A 25,710-nucleotide genomic window follows, 5' to 3' on the forward strand; every position below is an offset into this window, starting at 1 on the left:
AAGGGCTCAAAATATGGACCTCCTTTCCAAGAATTATTTAAATAAACTCGTAACGGTTACCTGCAAAGCGTCAGACATGAAAATTCAGTTGTACTTTTCAGCTACAAGGAACAGCAGAGAAGGTCTCCAGCTGAGATGACAGTCTATCCAAATACAAAAAATTAAATTCAGTACCTAACAAGAACAGAAAGCCTCAGTTTCAATGTCTGTCTTATTACCACATTCATCTCAGAGCTGGATGAAGGAGGTGGGGAGAGGAGGAAAATCAGAAAATTATGTATTGTCTGTACACACTTGTCAGTGCCTCACGTGGCAAATTACTCAAATTCATATTATTTTCTTACGTTAGGGTTGACCGGTGGTAACTTTATCTGCCAGCATGCGCTAAGGTTTTCAACTGGAGGTTAACAGGGGGAGGAGAAAAAAGGCAAAAGCCACCCACCCACATTAAGATGAAAAATGAAAAACTGAAAACCCTGACAACTGGATCTCTGGCCGAGCCACAGATCTCACAGAGAGAGATCAAAAGGGAAGATTTCATGAAATTTCTATTACTAGTCCTATAGAGATGAATCCAAGCTTTGATGACAAAAGTACCTCAAATAATAGGCTTCCATATAGTTTAACTCTGAGAACAATCTAAAGCCCTGACCAGCTTTGATTGATTACAGCCTGTGGAATCTAGACTGCTCTAAGTCAGTTCTGCTCTCAACTCCAAGTTTGATTTCCCAAGAAATCTGGAAAGCAGGTTAAGAGGAACTGGAACCCTGAATGTCTGTTAAAACCATATAAAGGAGCAGGAAAGTATTTTATTAACCACATTGGAAAATAGTTCTTAGTTTTACAGACTTCTCTCAGCAAGCTGAGACTTGTTATAACACCTACCGGCTATATGTTTGTGAAGATGAAGGACACTTATGCCTACCATGGTAGAAGAAATGTACACATGCAACGAACAGGAAGAGAAATTGCCCCTGGCTTTGGGGAAGGCTGTATAATCAAATCAGCCTAATTTACATATAAAAGTATGCCCAAAAGTTAAAGGGCTGTGTAAATATGAGCACTGGAGAGTTGTTTAGTGTTTTGCTCACATTGCCTTGGCTCCCTGTTAAATCACTGAAAAAATAAATAAATCTCACTATAGTCTTAAGTAAACCAGCAAAAACAGTTCCTGTAACTGGGGTTGAAATATCACAAAACCTGACTCCTCCGTGGAATTCCTAAAACTTCCTGTTTTCCTACAATAGGAGTAACAAAAGCAGTTTCCATTGTAATCTTTGGGCAAGAGACCAAATCCATACATAGACTAGATTTAGACCTAGACAACACCATAGCATCTGGATTTGACTCCCTTTCTTACTTTTTCGGTTTTCAGTTGAAGAAAGCAGTGAAATACTGAAAGTTGCCCCTCAAATCTATTAAAAAAAAAAAAGGTATGTAACACAGGTCTTTAACTGCGAAAGTGAATCACATTGGCAGATCCAAGCAAACCATCTAGACAAAAAGGCCTACTGCATTTGGCATCCTTGTTTGACACTGAAGATTGGCAAGAAGTGCAGGGACTTGTTTTATTCGATTTGACTCACCCATCCCGTCAGGATGTACCAGCAACATAGGATACACACTAAACAGTCTGAATGTATGCACGAACGATCTTTATTACACAAGGCAGAAGTGAGATTTGTTGAGGTTTTGAGGCTGTGGACACAAGTTAAGAGACCCAAAAGCTATTTTGTCAGGTGTCTTCCTTGATAATAAAAATATTTTCCTGTTCGGTGGTTGGATGATCAGGCATAGCATTGCTTTGGGTTTGACCTAAATTTCTCTGTGTGTCACCAACTTGACAAGCCTCACATACACATGTTGAATTATCTCACCTATTCTCCCTGTGTTATATCCTGGCAAAAAAGGAGAAAGTCCTCAACTGGAACCTAGCGTTTTGACTGGCGATACTCTCTACCACAGACAATGCAGCAAAAACTAAACTCCTTTTGCCACAGTTCTGCATGTAGGGATCCTACAATAAGTATCTTGTGTGCCACAACAATGACTGCATATAGACAATGCTCTGAGGTGCATAGATGACAGACTGTACCTATCCCCAAAGGCACAGTGGTCATAATTTTACAAGATGCATCATGAAATCTTCCAAATATTCCACAGATCATTCATCACTTCCAGTAGGCCATCTAAGTATCTGGGAACACATTTCCTGACTGAAAAGATGAAGGATGGGCAAGAGAGAGAAAAAAGAAAATCTAATCATCACCTGATGGGTACACGTCCCTCCCCTCCACCCCCCAAAGACACTTCAAACATTTCTCCGTTTCTTTCTTCTTCTCTCTACTGTTCCAGACTACTATCCTCTACGACATACCCCAGGCCCCACTCCAGCACAAGAACCCACTGGTGCTCTCAGCCCCCAGCAGCAGCACATAACCCAGCCCAGCACACAATACGCTGGATGGACACCACCTTGGGGAACCTCGTCTTGCCTGAGGCAAATGGGAACAACTGACCAGACCACCTATCAGAAGAGTCCTCAAAGTCCTCTAAAATATGACATTCTGGTTTCCTCTCTGATATGCACTAATAAATTGCTAACAATTTTCACTATGTCAAGAATTTTACTAGACAAAACAAACAAAAAAAACAAAACAAAAACCCACCACAAACAACACCATAGGATTTCCATTGTTCTCCTTCAGATACCCACCATGGCTTGACAATAATTCTCCAAGCACCAGATCAAAAGACTAAATGTGGCAAAGCCAGAGAATTTTTATGAGGAGCATTTTTAGAAGTGTATCAGCGCACTGACAGATCAGAGACAGGAGAAGCACTTGACTCTGACCTCTGAAGAGCATGAGCTCTCTGGAGCAGAAACTCCCTTCCTCACGTTTGAGCTTCATACTAGAACGATATGCCAGTCTTCTGGCAGCACAGTAACAACAACAAGCAGGAGTGCAGGACAGCTCTTCTGACCACGGGTATTTGACTTTAGTAAGGGGACAAAGGTAGGACAGGAAAACAGAAGAGCCACAGGATTTACAAAGAAATATTCTGCTACTCTGCCCTGCAAACCTACCAGCCCTGCACTGGTTTTAAACTGATGTGACTTGAATAACGAAGTCACATTAGCACAACAGCTCCGTTATACTACTACTCCTGGTCCAAGCTGTCAAACCAGCATCCTTCATGATGCTTGGTGAATGAGACACTGTCAAGATCTGACAAAAGGAGTCTAGAAGAACACTACGACTATCAGAGTGCATTTTTTTTCTATTAGCTTTTTGTTCTGTGAAAAACTCAGTAAAACGTTACTCTGATTATATCCCCTGTTAGAAATATTAACTTCTGCTGGCTTTAAAGTAGCCTGTCAAAGCCAATGGAAGTGCCTGCCAGAACATCACTTCCATCACTTCCTTTCAGAAGTGCATCAGTGTCCTGTTATTTAGCTTTCAAGTATTTTACGATATCCATGACCCATAGGTTTAAGTTACTTTCTAGCCAAACTCAGCGTGAGGAAATTTTCAGTCTGTTCTTCCGATACTTTCTTCTCTTTAACTTCATCGTACTGTGTCTCAATTACAGCCTAAGAATAGAAGTATTGCCACACCTCACTAATTTGTTATCCTGCTTTTGCTTCAGCAAAAGATGCAAGAAACCCTATGCTCAATAGTTGAGTGTTTGTCTCATAGGTCCAGTAATAACTCCAAAATCCTGTGCTGTTCTGGGACCGTCTTGTGCCAGATACCCTATTTCAAATGAGGATGTACCTCTGATTGCTTTCTATGCTGTCCTGTCTTCCCAGTCTTGATGCCTCTAACCCGCACCTTAGTGCTTTGATGGTATTTGTCTGCTGTATATGCACCTTAGCTGAGGAGGCCTCCGTGATTCACCTGCCTTTCCCAAATCAGGAAAGTTCATTTGGAACCCAAGAAGCTATACAAGTACTTTGTATACTTGCTCTCTTAAATGACTATCCTCCCCTTTTGACTTCTTGTTCCTTTCAAATGCTTGTCCAGCTATTATAATATCCCTGTTATTTAACCAGGCTGTCCATAACTAAGGAAGCAGGAGGGCAAAAAAGGAGGGAGGTAAAACCCCTGCATCCCAAGGGCAGCCCTCTCCCTGCCTTTTTAAGCAGAGATTTCATATCTCCCCTTTCTCCACCTGGAGACTTGTTGGGCAGAATGTGTTTCCACCGGAGTTCATCTAAGGAACAATCAGCTTAAGCAGTTGTATTCAAATAGTATTAATGTTTTCAAATCGACTTCCTATTTTCCTACTGGAAACCCTGCCAAACACACTCTTCAACAGACACTAAAATAATTTGGATAGTTGATATGCAATCCAAATTTTTAGTGGAAAACTGCCAGATTCGACATCTGTGAGAAAGTGGGTAATTTTTATTATCCGCAGAGAGCATGCACTCGGTCCGATATTTTCTACCTCTACACATCTCTTTCTACTGGAACTGCTTTATGGTTTTACATGATCAACGGCTGCCAAAAATGATTTAACCCCTTTACCGCTACCAGAATCCAAGGCTGCACTGTTGCTGTTTTAACAGTCTATCCATCTAGAGGGATATTGTAAAACAGATTTTCAACAGCAGAAAGATCTTATCTGATACCTCTGACCCTTCCAATTACAGCAAATGTCTTCTTTCTTTTTTTGGAGATAGTATCTTCTTGATCATTATTTGCCAACTATGAGAAGAGTCTCTCGTAAGCAGAGGGTTAATTCCCTGTTTCTTCTCATCCCTCCTCCTGCTTGAGAAAGGGTCTGGCAGAGCAGCTGCCTGGGAAGGCAAGGATAGGAAAATGCCTTTGGGAAAGTAGACCTTCCCGCTGAGGACCCAGCCCGGCACCAGGCTGGTAAGGTGTCTTTTCCTTGCATTGGGCTTTGCTTAAGGTGCATCCTAATTTACTAATGGTTACAAGTATTTGCTTCTGTCTCCACACCACCTAACAAGTCAGGTCCTCCAGGTCCCTCAGGTGCATGGAGTTATGCTGACTTTTACCAGCAGGCAGTCTGAACTGCTTCTACTCTAACTCCCTTCATAACACCAAGAAGCCTGGCTAGTCAGCATCACCTCCAGGCTAGGCTGATTTTTCACTATCACGTTGTCAAGCACTAGGACAAGCAGAATACAAAAATAAATAAATAAATAAACAAACAAATAAATACATAAATCAGACATTTTACTGTGTTTTTACAAGACAAACTTCAGACTTTCTCTTCAAAACTTCCTGCTGAGGTTCCTTTAAACAAATGAAAACAAACATTTACTGTCTGTCTAGGCTGCACTAAAGAAACCCATTCTCCTAGTGATCAGTAATGCTTAGAAGGTTTATCTCCTTCACTAAAAAGATTATCAAAGTGCACTTTGCAAGCACACGTGTCGATTATTACTCAAAAATTACCAGGTTTCTTATTCACAAAATGTCCTGTTGGGAACAGGTGGCAGAACTCCTGGCACCAAAGCAATCTCAAAACCTACACTAAACAGGGATAATTTTTGTTGTTGTTTTAATGATCAGCAAGGAAGCAGGAAGATTGGTTCTCCCCCCACCTCACCCCCACCCCCCAAATTCTGTAATTGAGGCCAAATCCAAAGCAACTGAGTGGGAACCTCCACACCAATAGACTTTTACTGGACTGTTGCCAGTGGAAAGGGTCACAGTGTCCAGCTTCTGATACAGAAATCCAATCAGCACTGACAGCCATTCCAACAACCCAGAGCATCAGACAGATCTACTAAGAGATTTGCAGCTGTAGATCTTTTGATCTCTGTGGTATTCTCCCCTGCTGCCCCCAGAAATAACCAGAATGCTGTAAAATTGTGAATGAGGCAGGGAATGAGGAGTAAAGCATCTTATTGCAGCATTTTGGGAAGACATAATAACGCATATATTTTCTGATTCCCCACAAGCTTTAAAAAATAAATCCCTGTTCTTGTTGTGTTATGCCTAATTTAGACTGTTCACAGCCAGGGTCAAGGACTCTGTATTTGAATTTATCTTATCACCCTAACACTCTGCAAATAGCAGTAATTCTTCATATTTCGTAGGTGGTTTCATCTAAGGATCTCCAAGGACTCAGCTAACACCAGTAAACTACAGGTCTGGTTCAACCACGTACCTGGAGATGAACAGCTCCCACTGACTTCAGTTTGAGTCAGGCTTTAAGTCTCCACCAAATTTCAAGATAAATACTAACATTACAATTTTAAAGATAGGTAAGTCAAGGGACAAATAAGTAACAGTGATACTACAGCAGAATCAGAACTGGAAACAAGGAATCTGGACTCCTAGACTTCTGCTTGACTGGAAAAGCTCTTGCAGCTTCTGCTAAAGCTATTTGTTCAGCAATACCCTCAAGGGAAGAGCACAGAACAAGCTTAAAAACATTGGGCATAGCTGAAACCTAGCATCACCGTGTTTCCAGAAAGGGTTATAATTGTAAGAATTACTGTTCTCTGACCATACACTTTGATACTTCTCTCTACCTCCCAGAATTTTAACCAGTAAATAAAGAAATATGGTGCAAAAGTAAAATGGAGTTAAGAGGTAGAAAGGTCTCAGGAAGGCAGGCAATGAACACAGCCTCCAAGAAATAAGCCATTTTAGCTAGCATAAAATTAAAAGAAGGTGTTCATTTGCCTGTCTGTGATATACTGTCCCTTTTGGATATAAAATACTGTTTTAAGCACAACTGGCAAACTTAATTCCTATGACAAAAACTGAAAATGCAAATAAAAAAAACAAGGGTTAGTCTTTTGTGAATTTTTTTTTTAAACCCTTGCATTGGCACACCCCTTTGCCTCAGAACAAATTTTACAGAGAGACTTTTCTTACCTTAAAACACCTACAGAATAGCCAATATACTGTAAAACACGTAATCCTTCTTTTAAGTCCAATGAAATACAACTGTTACTTCTGGCTGAAGAATTAGCCTTTAATTTGAATATTATTCTTCACAGTTGGAATCCTACAGTGTCACCTCTCTTTAATTTATTACCTGAGGGGGGTCAATCTTTTATAGACAAAAATATACAACAGATGGAATGTTTTTTAATCCCCAAATTACTCTGAAGACTTGTTAGCATTATCCTGTAATGAATCTCATGACATATTTCCTGACACTTCAGTTCTGCAACTACAGGTTACTACTTTCAACACTAAAAACTCTGAGCCAATCACTCTAATTCAAGTAAACACCAGTAAAGGTCATATCAAAACATGCCAATTTCCATACACACATGAATGTCACCTGTATATATTGTGCACAGGCACACTTGAAAAATTTCTGGTTTTATCTGGTTGTGAAGTCCAGTGTGGATGAGACTCAGGAGCTCTGGTATGTATGTGAAAATATGTGAAAAGCTGTCACCAAAAGCACCCTTGGGTTTCTGAGACATCCCCAGAAAGTCCTGGCTCTCGCAAGCTCCAGCTTCAGGCACTGGAGATTTCCAGAGAAGCCAGCATGCGTGTTTGGGAGCTTTCTGGGCAGAAAGGGTCAAGCAGGAAAATATTTGGCAACACCAGGGCCAGAAGATAATTTAGGCCCCAGCAAGCGCAACAGCTGACGGAGAACAAGGACAATGAGGCTTTTGGTGTGGAGTATGACAAAATGAACTCCAGGATGGAGACACACTGCAAAAACTCTGCATTAATTTCTATGGTATCCTATTGCATGGCATTTCAGGAGAAAGACAGTGTTTCAAAGAGACCACCAACTTATTAGCATGCAAATGTAAGATTTTTTCATCACTGCTGAGTAATTCCAGGACACCTTAGAATTCAGTCTTATTGTAGAGGCATCAGTGTTTCCTAGAAGACTGATAGAAGACTGATACTTTAGTATTTCCCTATTGCACAAAACTATCCCCATATGCATCTATATTAAAAAGTTCCCACAACTGTACCTTTTTTGTTAAATCCATGTGAACATTTATATCCATAAGAGAATATTTCCAAACAACAAAAGCTATTTTCTTAGTGAACTTACAAAACTATGTCAACAACTTTGGGATGCAGGCACGGTATCGCAGTATTTGTCAAGAGCTGCCAGTGTTAAGCGCTGTGCTAGATAGCTGACAGCAGACTTTGCCCTTAAAGCCCTCCAGAGTCTTACTGCACCGAACTGCTCTGACTCTAGCAAAGTCCCATGCGGGCGCTGAAACTTTTTTTTTTTAAACACTTTAGAATTAATGGTATTCAATTGCTGAAAGAAGGGAGACACCAAAATGCCACACTCTAAATAGTTAGATACAGCACTGCTTTTATTTCTTCCAGTTCAAGACCACGTAATTGAGCATTGCTACAGAGCTCAACATCTACATCGAGGAAGATTGTAAAGCCTTTCAGAAACCCAGCAATTGTTAACAACACCTCAGCAATTACATACATCCTGGGCAGGTTAACATACATCCTCAGTACATGGTTCTTCACATGTTGCCATTTCATAAACACCTTAAAAAAAGTTCTCTTTTCAAATATGTCTCTAAACCTTCAAACAATTACTCAGTTAACTTAGCTGAACAAGAAACAAAATATTTAGGCTGTTTCTCTGCACGGTTATGATGAAATGCACTCACAGTGTCCATTGAGAACATTGACAATTTTAATCACAATTCATAGAATATTTGCTTTTGCAGTAAGCAATAGCATCACAAAAATGTCCAATTTAGCTGAAAAAATATTTCAGCCTTAGCAGCATATGACACTACGAAAGCGACACAGAAGGTTCCGGTTCCCAATTAAAACCAGACCTAGTAAGATATGTAAAACTGTAAGGCTTCAAGACAGTTTTGAACTTGAAGGGAGAGTTAGTTGGTATACTTTTTTTTTTTTTTTTTTTTTTTATTCTCCGGAACCAGCAGAAGAGACAGAAAAAAACCCTGTGAACAGTCAAAGAAAATTGAGATTTATGATGTCAAGTCTTGCACCGATGGCAGCCACTTGTGCTTAATGAGGAACCCCTTTATTTTTAAAGTAACTGTTAAACTAGGATTTTAACATAATTAAATTACAAAAAGCTTTTATTGCAGAAGTCTTCTTTCACCTCCATAAAAAGCATAAAAATTAATAACAATGGAACATCGGTATTGCACAGCTGGTATTTCCTTACTTCTGAATGCCTAACATTATGTAGGTATACAAGATTACGTCTGCCCCTTTCTGGAAACTATTACAACAGCATCCTTGAGTACACGATCACATTCTTCTACGTACTAAAATAGCATCTCCCTATGAACATCTCCACATGTGGAATCTTATATACTTATATTCATTTTGCTATTGTAATAGTCAAGTATGCACACACATTAGTTTAAATATATCACAAATATATATTTTTGTATATACACATACGCACTGGGTGTGTGTATGAAGATGAAGAACTTCAGCGATATAAGCAACAAGCTGATCCACAATAATGACTTCTGCGCCCACACAAAGCTCCATTACCTTTAGGGGTACGTCACATGATCTGTATTTTGTACTTTTAACAATATTTTTAAAATTACTTTACCAGATGCCATCATACTCATACTACAGAAATAACGGAAAAGAACAGTAAGCATGATAAATACATCAGCTAATGGGTAGTAGGCTGTACAGCTCTACAGAAAGATTATTACAGGCTGTATGCCATGGATTTATTTATGGCTTAAAGCAGTGCATGTCATAAGCATACATAGTTTTAGTAGGTGGAGTCATCTGACCCAATCTGGCAGATCTTTCACATGGGAATGGCAAGGACTCCTCATTATCCAGGAATTAATGCTTTTATTGGCAAAAATATCTCCCATGTATATTCCTGAATGAGAACAATGTGAAGTAGTCTCCAGTGATGCACGTAAACTGTTTCCTTTGAAAAACAAGCTGACTTAACTATGTCTCTTCCTTTTTGAGTTCTGCTTTGGTTCTTTGGTCCTTCCAGCCATACAAGCCTGCACACTGGGGTCATTTGTCTACTTAAGCACAGAACCTCAATGCTGGTGTGAAACACAGCTGTCAACTCATATGGAGCTCCCGTGATACCTTAGCATAGAAGGTTAATTCAAATCTGCATCGAGATCATATGTAAAATTTAAATATGCAGAGTTGTCTTCGTATTCAGACATTAGTAATGCTGCTACAGGTCTGAAATGAAGCATGTACTTTTTAAATGAACCATGGATGTTGGGTCTTACTGGAAGCAAAGGCTCGCTGGCAGCCCAGTTCTCTCAGCACTGCAGTGGTTGACCTCTGTGTGGTCAGACTTGAGCCTGCCTTGAGTCACTGGAAACCCCTCACGCTAAGGTTTTGAGCAGATATTCTCTTAACCCACTGTATCTCCTGAGACCACAGTGTTTGGGGTCATGATCACACATATGCCAAGTAGGGCCTGTGGATTTGATTACATTTGCATTTAAAAAAAAGCATTACTGTATTTCACTGGCAGTGTTTCTGAAATTTGTGGACTATGCTTTGTCCCAGGCTCTATCCTTTCAGTTACCCACGTGATGACAAACACCTCATACTATGGGTGCTAAACCAGAGCACTTCTAATACCATGAAGGGTTCAGATGGATTCCCATTATAAAGCCATTAAAAACCTGATCTAGGGATGCATATCCATAAAAGCAGCCTCACCCCCTCTTACCCACTTGCCACAGGAAAACAAAAAAATCACTCTCATCCCTTTCTTTCCTCATCACATACCTGCCTTTGTGATTTTCCTTTGGTATCCTTTCTCCACATGGCATCAGGCACCCGCTGCTTGTCCTGACCTCCAGGGCTGCTCCCAGCCCAATACCATCTTACTGGGTTCCCTTCAGCTCTGCCCAGCCTGCTCGAATCGCTGCTCGAGGCAGCCAGCAGCGATACCCTCCATGACTCATTAATCGTTTTCAAAAGCGCACACTAAGTATTCCTCAAAGTTCCCCTCATAACCAAAAACTTCTTGTAAAACTCCAACTCTCCTTTACAGAAAGAACTACAGAAAAATTGACAAGTTTGTGACTGCTAGCATTACAAAAACAACAGAATATGCTAGTCACAATTGTATCATTATTTCCTTATTTTATTTGCCTGTGTGTCTGATTGACTTAAGTAGATTTTTAAAGCAGCAAAAGGCAAAACAAATAGGCAAAACAAAAGAACTACAGGATTCAAATAGCTTTTGCTGGAACAATTAATAGGAATCATAGACAACACTATCACGACAATACCGTGCCAAAGGAAAATTCATTTTTACTGTGCCCCATACCTGTGCCTTGTACCTTGTGACGTTGCATGATATGACAGTGGCTTCACGTGAAAAACCATGGCCTCATAATTCTATGGACAAACCCAGACGATAACCAAACCTTTCCTCTAAATCAATACTACACATCCCAAGGCTTACCCCAAACAGTCCCTCCCTTCCCCAACACAAACCCTGCCCTCTGCCTTGAGGCACAGGCCCTGGAGCCGAGGAGACGGCCTTGCTGCTCAAGACCAAAGCCACAACCAAGCCCTGTGCTCCTGGCGGGCCTGCAGCGCTTTGGCACGGCCATTTGCCCGGCGTGGGACACGTGCTTCCCGGGCTCCGTGCCTCCAAATCGCAACCTGCAAGGTGCCTCCCGAGGGTGTGTGAAAGCAGCTCCACCTTCCCCCGCGGCACCGCAGGCCCTGCGCCTGCCAACCTGCCCAATGAATAAGGCAGCGAAGAACCGTCATCTTTGAACCAAGTACAGGAATAGTTTGCGTTATCCTCCTCCCTGCAGTTACTGAACCACATGCCCTTTGATGTGCTAAGAAAGAGTTTGGTCCTGTTTCCATGCAGTGAAAATAATACATAACATTGGCTTCATCTTAAGAATACTTCTCTTATGAAAAGCATTCCATTTGTACTGACTTTAGTGGAAGGTACGTGGGTGTGTCAAAAAAGAATCAAGTCCCAAGGCACTTATATCTCTGTGTGTATTTAATAAAGTAACAATTCAAATCCTGTTTGTTTAAAAAAAAAATGTCCAGCTACAGTCAATTTGTAAAACAACACAAAGAAATCGCCTGAATCTCAAGATCTCAAATTCCAAACAAACCAACTCAATCTTACTCCGTTTGGATCCCACTTCAGCAGGGTTTCATATCATATTTAAATGCTGCACTGACTAGGAGCCTGACTACTACCACAGCAAAATTAACATAGTAAAATAAAGTTACTGAGCTTGGCATACCGAGACATTCATTATCCCTACAAATTTCCTTGGGAGGCTGGAGAGAAGAGGAAGTCAGTGCTGATGGAGGGAGCTTGGACATTTGTGTACAAGTGACCATTATGCCTCAGCACCCTGCTAATCCTTCCCAGTTTTCCTTTCTTCCAGACTCCACAGCACCTTTGTTTCTTTCCATTTATCCTCCTCCTCCCCTCCCTCCCTTCCCCTCGCTCTCTCTTGGTGGCCATTAACTACACTGACAGTTTGACAGGCTGAAATAAGGAAATAAAACACTTAAACATTGTTTCCTGATGTATGCATTCATCTCCTCTGCCAAACACAGATATTGAGGAGATACTTCACTCCTCCTGTCAGCTCGCTAAATTATAGCCCAGCTCACACAGCAACAGAACTCGCAGGTCTCGTACGTTCACTTGATCTGTCTCCCTACCAGAAGGCCACGCAAGTGCCATTTCCATGTCTTTAGCGGAAGCTTCTTATATTTATACTTTTAATACCACATTTTCATATGCCTAGGGTTGCATTTCTGAAAACCAGAATCTTATGCTTCTTCTGCTGAATATGCTCGCATTATCGTGACAGCTCTACTTCTTGCTTGGATTACAATGAAACTACTTCAGGAATAAACTAAACTAGATTGCATTAAGCTTCATGTCATTCTCAGAACCCATTACAGCAGCTGAGTAAACCAAAACCCAGCTTTGCTTTGACCAGGTTTATTAGACTTTTTTATTTAAGCATTTTCCCCTAGTTGACAGGAAACATGCTGCTGGAGACTCGAGGCATCCCACCCTTTATATAAAAACCCACTGCTTACAGCGTTGGCTTATAGGAGCCAACATTGCTTGGCTCCCCGGGGGGAAAGCTGCAGTGATACTGTCACTGCTCATTACCTCCAGTGGGTGTTGCTGTGAACAAGCCTATGGGAAAAATGCAGGGGAAAAGAAAAAAAAGTATTACAGAAGCTCATAAACATGTCCCACGTCTGGAAAGTTCGCCTGATCCACACAAACAGAAAGCAATGATGGTTTGGTCAGAAACTAAATCACTGTACTGCTTTGCCATTTACGACTGCCTTCCATGGCGATTAGATAAACGCAAGCACTTCATTCTTTGTCTGCTGTGCTAGCGTAAGGCTGTGATGGAGCCAGGTCTTCTTTCTGCAATTTCAAGTAGCCCCCGGTATCTATGTTGAGCGGCTCAGCGCTGTGGCAGCAGCCTCCCAGCGATGCCCCATGGCCGATATCCATCACAGAGCAGAGCAGTCTTACACCTTCACCTCCAAGCAGCTGAGGAGTTGGGGCACTGAAATCCCACATTCATAACCCTCCCTTTTGAAACTGTACAACAGTAACAAACAAAAACGTATCAGTAGCCCGGGATATACTGCCACTTTTTTGCCCTGACCGATGGGGAAGGTTAGCTCAGGTTTCAGCTATCAGGTGAGGATGCAGCAGGAGGAGGAAGCACATTTTGGGCCATTGAAAGAAATGAACAAAGCACACTCTTTATACTCCATCATTATAAATTTTGCAGAAGTTTGCTCTCTTCCTTGCCTCCCATTTTCTCATTATTTCTTGTATCTCTAATCATGACCCCAAACAGCTGTCTCTGAATGAACTATGTGATTTCACTGATGCACAAGTTTAATTGGAGGTAGGATGGAAAATGACAACAACAAAAATATCCGTGAGGAAAAGTCTGCATTGGTGATGTTGCTGAGATTTCAGCCTTGTGGGTCCCTTCCAACTCCAGATACGCTACGATCCTGTGATCTTTTTTTTTCCTGTTTGCAAGAATTACTATTATTATTATTAAGCAGCAGTAAGGTATCAAATTCAGTCACCCTGAAGAGCTAGCAGAGCCTAAGTGGAAAAGTAATCCATTCATTCATTTAGAGACAGTAAGGGCTTTGATACTGCCTTCAATATTGACTGTCCAAGTGCAGTATTTCAACTGGTTACACCCATTCCTTTCGTTATCCTTCAAACATGTATTAATGAAAGCAACAGCCTGTTATGTGCCATTATTTAACAGTGAGGTTTTGAATTTCATGAATGAAAATGAAAGAAAACATCAATAAAGCAAGAGGAAACACAAGTTCCTTACTACTTCCTTCACACAAGCATATAAAAGAGGCAGTCAACCAAAAGCTACTGTTAACTCTTCATTGACAATACACAAACACACATGGAACTTCCTAAAAATACCGAAGACTGATTTTTTTTTTGTCAGTGGAAAGCATAAGGAGCTCCCAGCACATAGTCAGAGAGCACCAACCTATTTCATACCCTTGGAGAAAAAAGAATCCATCCACTTGATGTCATTATCAATCCACAGACATTTTTTAAAGAGTATTAGCTACTGATTTTCGTACATTAGTGAAGTTTCAGCTCAGCTAGCTACTACTCTAACATCTTCTGTCATTTCACAGATACATGTTACTTCGCAGTTCTTATTGCAGACCAAGTTATTCTATCCACAGTCTTGTATTTGTCTCGATTATTTTTTCTCTCAGTGAAATAAAGTGTAATGAGTGGAAATAGGATAAAACTTTTTTTTTTTTTTTTTTTTAAGAAGTGCAGCTTTTCAGAGTAAGATTTCTACACTTGGTATTTTTTTCCTATTTATCACATAGTACTGAAATATTTTTAGTTTTCTGAATATCCATCCTATTCTTTGTATTTTTTTTAATGTGTTCCTCTTGCTCTTTCCCAATAGAGGAAAGAAAAAGTGAAAAAACACAGTTGAAAACTAATGTATTTTATTATATTAAAATCAAATTTTCCAAAAAATATGTAGGAGGAGGTGGTAAAATATCATTAAAGCATCAGTGAAAGAGTTTTGTTTCCCTCAACAGTTTTTATAGGAACAACTACCACTAGTAATTTCCCTTAGCATATTTTTTTTTCTTCTTTTATTGGGGAATAATAGTAGAGCATTATAATTTTATTTTCCTGAACTAACTTGTCAGTGCTGTGAAGCCTGAGACACATCCAACAGTAAATTAGTTCTGGGGTGCAGACTGATAGTGACAGTTACCTGCTGGGGATGCAGGCTGAGCGTTAAGCTAGCCACCTTCAACAAGCCTCACCAGCCTGACCTCCAGGACAGTAGGCTGCTCCTTCACCAGATACAAAGCAAGAACTGTACTTATATTGCAAAGAAGGTCTTGGGGGGACCTCTGAATAACTTCCCTACTCTCTATGGACACTAAACTTCTTTCTTAGTATGGCAGGATTTCCTCTCCAAAGCATATCGTTTTCCTAGAAATAGCGGGCTGTCAGCATGCTAAAGAAAAGCCGCGTTTTTACCTTCACAGTAGTCGCTGCACATAGTTACCAGTATTCTTCCACCTCCTTGTAGAAACAAACATTTATAAAAAAAATTGAAATTCTTGTACAACATCCTTCTGCATGACACCATCAAACCTGCCAAACTTGGACTTTAGCCCAACATTCATTTTCCCCAATGTTTCTCAAGTGTCATACCCACTGGTACGAAAGCTTCAAAAGACTATGATGCACACAAAAGGCTTCTAAAGTGACCCTGAGTCCTTGATTGTTTAAATTCAATTTACATACTAGATATCAACATATGATTATCCAAAGTGGAAATGCAAGTAAATATTGAGCAGTGAAGAGACAAAAAATATGAGACTGGAAGAAAAATACCAGACATCAGGGAAACAGCAAAGGAAAAAGATACATGCAGTTCACATTCCTATTTTAGGAAAGTATCTTCAGAGGCAAACAAATCAGATACAGCCACTCTTCAGTCACCTGCAAATTAATGAACCTGAGTTCAAGGAAAAACAATTGCTATCAGTGTGTTTCAAAGGAAATCTGAAAAACAGAGACAAGGGCAACAAGGTAGAAACTAACAGGGAGCTCTTTCCACCAGTGGGGCAGATTACAGCTCAGAGCAGAGTCATGGGTGGGAGAGGGATTACAGCCAACCATCTTAAGTGATCTTCTTTCTGCAAGGTCACCTACCACGATGTGCAGTGCCTGTCTGGTAGCACACTGAATCATGAGTGTGGTTGTCTCCTTCAAGTGCAGTTGTCTCCTAAAGCACAACACTTCTACAGCACATGCTCAGAAAAAGCCTAAAATCAATTTCTTCCCACTTGATATTGTGGTCAAGGAAGTAGTGTCAGACTATTTCTGTATCACTATGCAGAGTATCAGAAACAGGCACCTTTAGAATGGTTCAGACCATTTACTGGCTGTCTTAGCTTATTTCAATCCCTCCATAAATGAAGTAACTATTTAAAATAAAACTACTGTCTGAAAAATGAAACCTTATTCAAAAGGGCATTATTAAAAAGCAACAGTCTTTTATTCTGTACAAAGGTCAGCTTTATACCAATGCCCTCCTTTTAACCTAAAGCATGATGTGGTTAACAGCTCTCTGCCAGCAATCAGGATAAGCATGAAGAGAGAGTCTTGTGGGTCCCCTGCATGCACCAGGCCCCGCTGCCTGCAAAGGAAGTTCTTTCTTGAAATTACTATTTATGGAAGAGTACGTATGAGAAAAGACTAATCAGGTGTTTCCCAGCAATATAGAAATAAGGCATTCTTTACAAGAGAAAGCCCTAGAAACACAAATTATTGCCCTTACCATCCCTCAAATGGCAGAAAGCCCAAAAAATAAACTTGAAAGCACTTCCATAGCACCTTAGCAAAACAGTCATGCATGTGCCTCATGGCGTCAATTTCTTTCGAGGGCTGGGATCCCTAAAGAGACTACACCTTCCATGATGCATCATAAACTGTCACAATTGCATTCTCTGTGGTTTATAGAAGGGGTCCATTTCATTTTCTCTTCCAGTTTCACCTTTACATGAATAAGAACAAAAGATAGGTCACCAAAAATAACTAGAAGCACAATTATCTGTTTAAGATTTGATTAGGAAGAGCTATAATAGTAAACTTTTCACACGTACAAGCCATTTTGATATTCAAAACAACAGTAAATTCAGCAAGAACCATTCCTAACAGCCAGTAACTCAGAAAGGTCGATGTTCTCTAACTACTGTAAAAAATGCTCAGCTCACATGATTGATGCCAAATGAATTTTCAAAATCAAAACAGTAAGTGAAACGAAACAAGGCATTACCACCCCTGCTGAAATTAGCATTGCTTTTTGCAGCGACCATTCACGCTATTAACCACAACCACCACCACCCCCAAAAGACAAAAACAGGCTGGAAAAACAAAACCCACGCAGCCTGGGACACTGGTGCTCAAAGCTAACACGAGCCTTAGATGATGGAATCTCTGAAACTGCAGGAGCTTTTTTGCCATCATAGTTTCAATAACAAGTACATAGTTCTTTCACTTACGACCTAAGATTTCTCTTAACTCTGTTTTACTTCCCCTTCCCCCAGATTACCCTTGCTGCTTCTCTACTCTTTTGCCTTCCCGTCTCTTTATCCCAAAGCTGCTCAAATTGCTGCTCAGGATTGGAAAGAGCATGGCCAGACCAGTCAGCTCCTTAGCACTTCCTTCACATGGGAAAAGTTTTGGATGGAGGGTAAAAACAAACCTTCTCCAGGTGAAGCCACCAAGTTTATCTGCCAGACCTTGGAGTTCATAGCAGCTGGTGGTGAGGATCCATTTGCAGGTGGGTGCCCCCAGGGATATGCCACCCAGCGCAGGGTTCTTGGTCCTGCTCTTGTGAGAGCTGCAAAACCCACCCTGGACATGGCATGCAGAGCACAGCTCTTCACGCTAAGCAGCTGAAGAGACCTACCTGCACACTTTCAATCTGGTTATAAAATGGATTAAAAAACAGAGTTATTAAAAAAAAGTGTTAGAAAGAAAGAAGCCTCTTGCTCAGAAGCTTGTTTTATATGTTCACAAGTATTCAAATAAAAGCATCTGCTGGAAAATGAGAACCAGGTAGAACATGTCACTTCCCTATGATGCTAAGATAATTAAAAGGGCAAGGTATTAACTAGCTTTGGGAAAAAAAAAAAGTAATATTGTTTGTTAGGGGGATTATGGTCCTGTCATGATCCTACCTTCACTAATCACTGCGTTTAGTCATTAGACACTTTGCCCATTCCCTAGAATCCATGTCTGCTGATTACTGTTTGCTGATCCACTCTTCAGCCAGGATTTGAGAAACAGGGATAGTGTTAAAATGCCCTTTAGAAAGGCCAGATAATGCCCTTTCTGGTTCACACTGTAGGAAAGAGATTCTTTCACACACACTGGAGGCAGCCACATTCCCATCATCTTTTTATTAATGTGCTCCTCACAGCGGAATGCTGCAGATCAGATTTTTCTTGGTTGGTCAAATAAGTATTTGCTACTACTTTTTTGGAATACTTGAGGAAATGTCATCCCCTCCTCCCCAGATTTGAAATTAAACATTACATGATGGTTACAAACACAGGCGTGTTGGAAAGAAAGCACAAGTCGCAGAATGATTATTGGTAAAACACATAATATTAGTACACATCCATCTAGTTAATATATACCTTATTAGCATGCATTTATCTGTGATGAAAAATATGTTATATTTTATGCAAATCATATGCAGAGCTCAAGGCTTCTGGAAAATTGCCATCACAGCCTTCAGCATTGCAAAATTTAGACAGTCCTTTTCATAGCCACTATATGCAATAATATTTCCAAAAGTAAGCTCTTGGAGTAAATGAAGTTATATAAGTGATGCACCTAGCCCACAGCATGTAAAAGAAAGATGGCATGACAGGCCTCTGCGTTCCTACTGGTTACATTATATAAAATATATAGTCGGCTGCTGAATTTGTAGTAATATCATTTACGTCTTGTATTACTCTACAAACAATCTAATTTATAAAATGCCTGTTGTGTATACACACAGAAGCTACCATAAATCCTGAACGTTTAAACAGTGTCAATGGATGAAAACCAACTTTCCCACAATATTCTGCATGCTGAACTTACTGTGTTTTTAAAGGAAAAGCAAGAGAAGGCTTCTCAGAATTCAGCCATTTACTGATTTTGAAAACACTTAAATGGGTAATGGTGTCTGCAGCAAGTCTCCAAGAAATTTAATCTCTCCTCATAATGAAAAGATATTCTTAACTTAACCTGAAATCATCGCACCTATCCAGAAGTGTTTTTATTTTTAGCATTATATGTACTTCTTCTTTACAGAAGAACAAACTGGGGGGAGGAGAGGGGTGAGAATACTCCATTCTAGGGAGAATCACAAGAATCGCTTTGCATACAATGTCTTGCCTGTCTTTTGCTCTACTGACAAGAAAGGTAGGTCAGTGGAAAAGAATATATGCTTGTCCTTATCTGTCACCCTGAATTAACAGCTTCAGAAAAAGGTCTCAGGAAACAAGTACAGCCAGATAACTGCACACCCAAACATGCAGCTTGTCTCCATGCTGCCTGGAGTACCTGGATACTGCGAGGCACTACAGAGACAGATTTCACTGAACCCACACAGACGAGCTGCCCCCACCTGCCCTCAGCAAGGGATCCAGAAGCCCCCAGCTCATTCCAGCTCTAGCAACTACACAGCCATGGTAAAACATGTTTTACAAGTCACAGCATTTGGTCCTAATAAACACTGCTGGAAATAAGCCCATGCCGCTCCTGATCTTGTTGCCAGGACCAGGCCATGCCGAAGCTCTTTGGCACTCAGTGGCTGCATGCTTCCCAGTTCCTTCAGAAAACTGTATTTCTACCTCCACTATGGTCATTTCCTGGTATTTTGTCATTACACAATCTTAGCAAAGTTTTTAGGGGCCTGGTTCTGTTCTTCTGAGAAGTTCGAGTCTTATGTGACCACAGCCTTGCAGATGCTTTCTGTTCCAAGATCTCCTGCAGGAAGCCGTCCGTCCATCCCCATGGCTCACTCAACTATTACATCTTCTTAACAGAGCAGAGCTTATAAGGACAAGCTCCCTCTCATGGGATTTCAAATATTCCCTCTCTATTTCCAGGCCAGAAACACCACTGTTGTTGCCTCATGTTAGCAGATAGTTGCCCCCTTGGCCAACACATTGGGGACTGGACCAGGGACGTTGGAAACTGAAAACAGCCACAGACAGAGCAAAAGAGCTGGGACTCCCTTGCATGCAGCTGTATCTTGTATCTTCTGTGATCGGCACAGAGGGTGGGACCTACAATGTGCACTTGCCCCTGGGTTGTGTCAGCTAATGAAGTAATCAATTTTAGCCTTTTCTTCTGTTCCTGAATAGATTCAAACATAGCAGTACATGTTTAAGTGAAAGGTTCTGAAGTGATTTTAACCTCAGTTTTTGACCACATCACAAAGGTTCAAGATGATGATTTAAACAAACAAGTCTATCTACTTCTGGTTTTACACTTTTGTATACTTTGCTGTAGCAGAGAAGCATGTAACCTCTTAGTGAAGGAAGCATTGTGGTTGTCATATACCCACAGTCTGTGCCTAAACATGTATTGGATAACACTTGTATTCCTATTCAGAAATGAAACAAATGGCAATGAACAGGAGTCAGGTTTTGAGAAATATCTCCAGCACTAAGGACCAGGGGCTGGAAAATACAAGCTGGGGTCCAGCTACTACTATTCTTACGACTGCATATTAATGCAAAACTGGCCCCTTGCTATTCTTACTGGAGATATTCTGTATCAAGTCATTTGTTATTAATGAAACACTACTGACTTAAACTGCCCAGGTAATAGCCAAAATGCAATCTAGCCTGTACCAATGTAACAGTGGACATCATCGGGAGACAAGGACACCCTAAGGACTGCTTGCAAACTGTAGCAGACTACTGTTTAGAAGCTGAATAACCACTGCTATTACACAAAGCCCACAGATAGTAGGGGTATTTTACAAGGATTTAGTGGTATGATTTTAAAAAAGTCAAGGAGATTTAGGAGCTCCGGTTACAGTCAGACCTGCATGCCTAGATCCCACCGTCTCACTCAGGACAGCTTTTATTTTGTCAATCCATAATACTCATCTTTCTTTTAAAAGCAAGTGATTAGCATCTGGAGACTGAAGAAATCACCCCAGATGCCACCTAATGAGACCATACATGAGAACCACTTGCACAAGCTCTGCTCTTCAGTACATATTTAGCACATCCATACAGGAAAGCGCAAACAGTCTTGACGCTATCCTTGTTTGTACTTCAGTATGAGATTGATAGTAATGGGAAGCAGAGACAAACATGCACACACAAACACAAAACAGGATAAAAAACTAGCAGGGATAACAACACTGTTTAGATCTTTGGTAACACTACTGCTAAAAAAGATTTCTCTGTAAACTCCTGAAACAATACTGTTATTAAGGATATAAAAATATTAAAGATATGCTGTGCTCACCAGATCAAATAGCTCCTCATGAAGTATCCTAGCAGTAGCCAGAACCTCACAGCTCAGAAGTATAAGGCATCACACATACTATTGAGATGTAACAGACTATCACATATGAAATTTCTTCCTGACTGTAGGCAGCTACTGGCTGGCATATGCCATGAAACACACCTGATAAATCCGTTATCTAACATGATATATGTGAATGTTTAATCCTTTTTTAATCTGGTCTGCCCCTAAAAAATACAGTGTTTGTCTACATGGACCTCATGTTATTAAAGTGTTTTATATCCTCACATATATCACAAAGGGCAGAGGAAAAAAAAGCCTTACTTATAAGAAATGTGCCAAATGTTCAACTATGCTTTGAATGATGTGGCAGACTCTTAAAGCCTGAGGTCGTTATCGTGCCAGTGATAAAATTGGTACAGGACACACCAATTTCTTCATATATAATGTACTGAAAAGGTGACAACTGCATTTTACCTCTTAGTAACAAAATCTTTTTTAAAAATGTGGTTTTTAAACAGTTATTACAGAATTAGTTTCAATATATTTTCCCTTAATCAATGTAAAACAACTTCATTCAGTTGTTCTATGCTTTTTCCAGTTGTCTGATGAAGAGAGACTGCCACCCCATTTAGCAATGTCTTTACACTGAGATTTTAGTTTTTATGGGTGCCTTTCCCCGGGAAAGCCAAGAAGGAAGGATTCTGATTTACATATTTGGAGTTCTTCCCTGCTTTCCACCCCCTGCCAAGGTAGATATTAACTGCAGTTTTGAGCAAATGCAATTTACTGTTCCTTAAATTCGATAGTTACGGTAGAAAAAGGAAGATTTGGTGCCACTTGTTTCCTCACAAAAGCAACAGTGATCTGTATCAAGGCCATGATCCTGCCAGCAGTCCCAGTGCAGCCAAAGGGGAGACTGCAGTCATGACAGCAGTAATGATAACGTGGCTTTGGTTTGTACTGGTACTATTAACATTTTAAAAGTTATATTTCATGTACTCCACTCACACAAGAAATCTGGATGTTTGTGTCAGTGTTCATTCTGGAAAAGTGTAATACTCCTTGCCCTTGAGATGCCACATTACCTGCCAGCTTAAGGAAGGGAGAGGCATGGGTCAGACTCAAAGAGCATCCAGGCCTCTAAGATGAGGCTTAGGGGGAGTTTAGCCATGGAAGTTAAAACCTGAGCTCTGAAGCAAGAACCCTGTTCATCTGCCAACCTTCATACCAGGCACTCTAGGCAAAGCAGCAACCTTCAACAAAGCCTGTTGGAGCCCTTTTGGATGGTCCTCCCAAGAAGGGAGGCGGGGCTCCCTCCTGCTGGGGCCCTTGGAGCCACCACTGGGTGCAAGCCACTGTCACACAAAAAAGCGAAGCACCACTAGGCACCTGATGGATCACATCTGGCTTCTGCAAGAGGTAGTGACTCCCAGCCCCCATGTACTTCCACACTGTGCTTAGCTGTCCTTTGGATCCTTAACCTGTAATTTGAGGAGGAAAAACACTATGTAGCACACTATCCTTGGAATATTGCTATTTGTTAAACCCTGGTGCTGCATCAGGTTTGTTTTTTTTTTGTCATAGTGAATCATGTTTTTTTTTCTCCTACAAGGAGAATTGTACCCAAACAAGGGGCAGTAACGCCCCACACTGCCGGTATTAATTCGCTGAAGACTGCTCTCTGCTCAGCAGCTATCTTGTGGCTCCCCTTCTGAGGGGATTCAACCCCTGCATGCTACCCAGGAGATTTGGGGTACCACTGTGCTCGCCGCATGTTAGACTTCAAGGATCCTCACTCTGTGCAGCTATTCTTGCGCTGATGTCAGCAGTTGTCTTGACTGAGAAATCCAATTATCATCATACTTCTGAAAATAAAGTTTAATTATAGGCAAGTATGATGAATCTATAAATTATGATGATTATCCAAGTGAACAGTAGCATAACCAATAGCATTAAGAATATATCTGAATATTCTTATATGGCAGAGTTCAAGTCTCTGAAGTTAGTGAAAATATTCCTACTGATGTTAAAATTATTTGAACTTTAAGAGACAATGACTTCAATTAATTACTGCAATGCAAATAAATATTTTATCATTGTTAACACTCTTAATAACAATGCAGTTACTTCACTAAGGATTCACTGAATAAAGGTATTAGACTGGTTACTTGGTTTTAAGAAGTATATCAACATGGTAACCCGACATCATGACATTCTGTCAAAATCTCTTGCAACAATTTCTTCCAGTTATTTACATATTTTCACTATTCATCTTTTTGGATACTAGAAAATTGCAGTAAGAAAGTCAATAAAATAATTAAATTTCAAACACCAACTTATTTTTTTTTCTTTTTAATTTTTGCTGCACTAAAATAGAGGCTTTGTTTTTATTTATTTGTTTATTTTTACAGTCTGACATTGTGTTCCCACTTTGCTAGTGAAAACTTCTCCAGCTAAATAAAATCAGTTGAGATTTACTCTCACTCTATTTATTCCCTGAAACATAACTGTGATGCTTACTGGACAAAGGAAAAAAAAAAACATCCAAAGGAAGGATCTATCTTCTTATCTATCCTGTTTTAGTTAATGAGAAAATGTAACTGCGACTCTATTGAGAGGGAAAGAAAGAGGCAGAGAGCCTCTCCCTCTCTCTCTCAATAAACTGTTTCACATGGTAGGACTAATAGTGTACTGTCTCATAGTCATCATTAGGCTAGCTAGTAAGTAGTACATTATCTTTGGTTTTCTTTCTTTCTCCAGGGCACAGTCATGTAGTTACTGCTCCTCATTATCCTTGGAAGCTGTAAATTTAAGTGTAAACTCATTGTCTCTGCAGGGGTTGCAGGTAAGTAGTGTGTAATGTCATTTACTCCATTTTCTCTACTGAATTTTGTAGAAATGTACTTAAAAAAGATTTCCCCCTCTTCTAAATCATCCTCACTAACTGCTAAGTGTTTGGATCCACTCCGTAACCCCTCTGGTTTGGCCAGGAAGATCACTTGCTGCATTCAAGGAACCCACATCTGTGTGGTCCCCCAAAATGATGTGCGGCCACTGCAGAATCTCATAATTTAAACAGAGGTGCTCCTGGGCAGTGGTGGGACAGCAGCCAGGCAGCTTCAGGCACCAGGGGAATGTATTCCATCCACTTTTATTACCAGTTGCTCCACCACTGCCTGCAGTTCCTCAATTATGGCCAGCAAGCCTACCTCCAAAGCTAACGAGGGAGGCATGTTCTTTCCTGCTTATGGGAGCTGCAAATACATCAAAAAAAGAAAACTGACCCTTTTATTGACTCAGATGCCAACTCTGCATTAAGCCTGAAGCTTCCAGTTCAGCTTCTTTGCTTGCTCTTATTATTCAATTAATTTTTGTGGGTAGCCAGCAGAGACAGACATTAAAATATATAACATGGAAGTAATTATGGCATTAGAACACAAGATGTGGAAATATACAGGGCTGGATCACATGAAGTGGCTTAGGAAGGACTTACAGTCTCCCATCTGACCCATCCACATCTAAGCTGCACAGAACAGAGTTGGGAGGAACCAAAAGTTGGGCATTAAGTGCCTCCCATTTCTACACAGGCTGGCACATCAGAAGGGGGAAGGGATCCCAGTGCAATTGAGCAAACATGAGGACAGATGTAAGCTACTAATTAATGCAAGTGAAGGTGAACCAAAGAGAAGAGGTTGTGAGAAACTGTCATTCTGCAAAAGACTCAGCTGATGACTTTACGTAGAAAAGGCCACCCGTGAAATCATGGAAAGCTTCAAGAAGAAACAATGATCTGCAATGTGTGGTGCAAGTGATGCAGATCAACTGAAAACAGAGCATGATCTTCCCTAGTCACCTCATGGCTAGCTAAATAAGCTATCTACCAAAACAGAAGTATATATGCATTACCTGTATTCCTAGGGGCAGAGAAAGACAACAAAACCCAGCCCTCGTGCTTGCCCTCTAAGATGGCACAAGTGTTGTGACTCAAAGGAAAACAGATGATTTCAGCTGTACTCTTAATTCATTAACAATAAAACACTAACCAATTAACATGGGTATTCTAGTCCTTCAGAGCAAAAAGCCTACCCCCAGTCGGAACAGCCTTATACTGATATAACTGGCTCAGGGAAAGTCACGCAAGGTTACAGAACAGTAGTA

General features: G+C 40.6%; 1 protein-coding gene across 3 annotated transcripts in view; it reads right to left on the reverse strand.

Annotated features, from left to right (window-relative positions):
• SOX5 (SRY-box transcription factor 5) overlaps nucleotides 1–25,710 on the reverse strand; it is a 645,390-nt gene that overhangs the window by 511,381 nt on the left and 108,299 nt on the right. The window lies entirely within an intron of this gene.

Source organism: Cygnus olor, chromosome 1, assembly GCF_009769625.2.
Source record: "Cygnus olor isolate bCygOlo1 chromosome 1, bCygOlo1.pri.v2, whole genome shotgun sequence".
NCBI lineage: Eukaryota > Metazoa > Chordata > Aves > Anseriformes > Anatidae > Cygnus > Cygnus olor.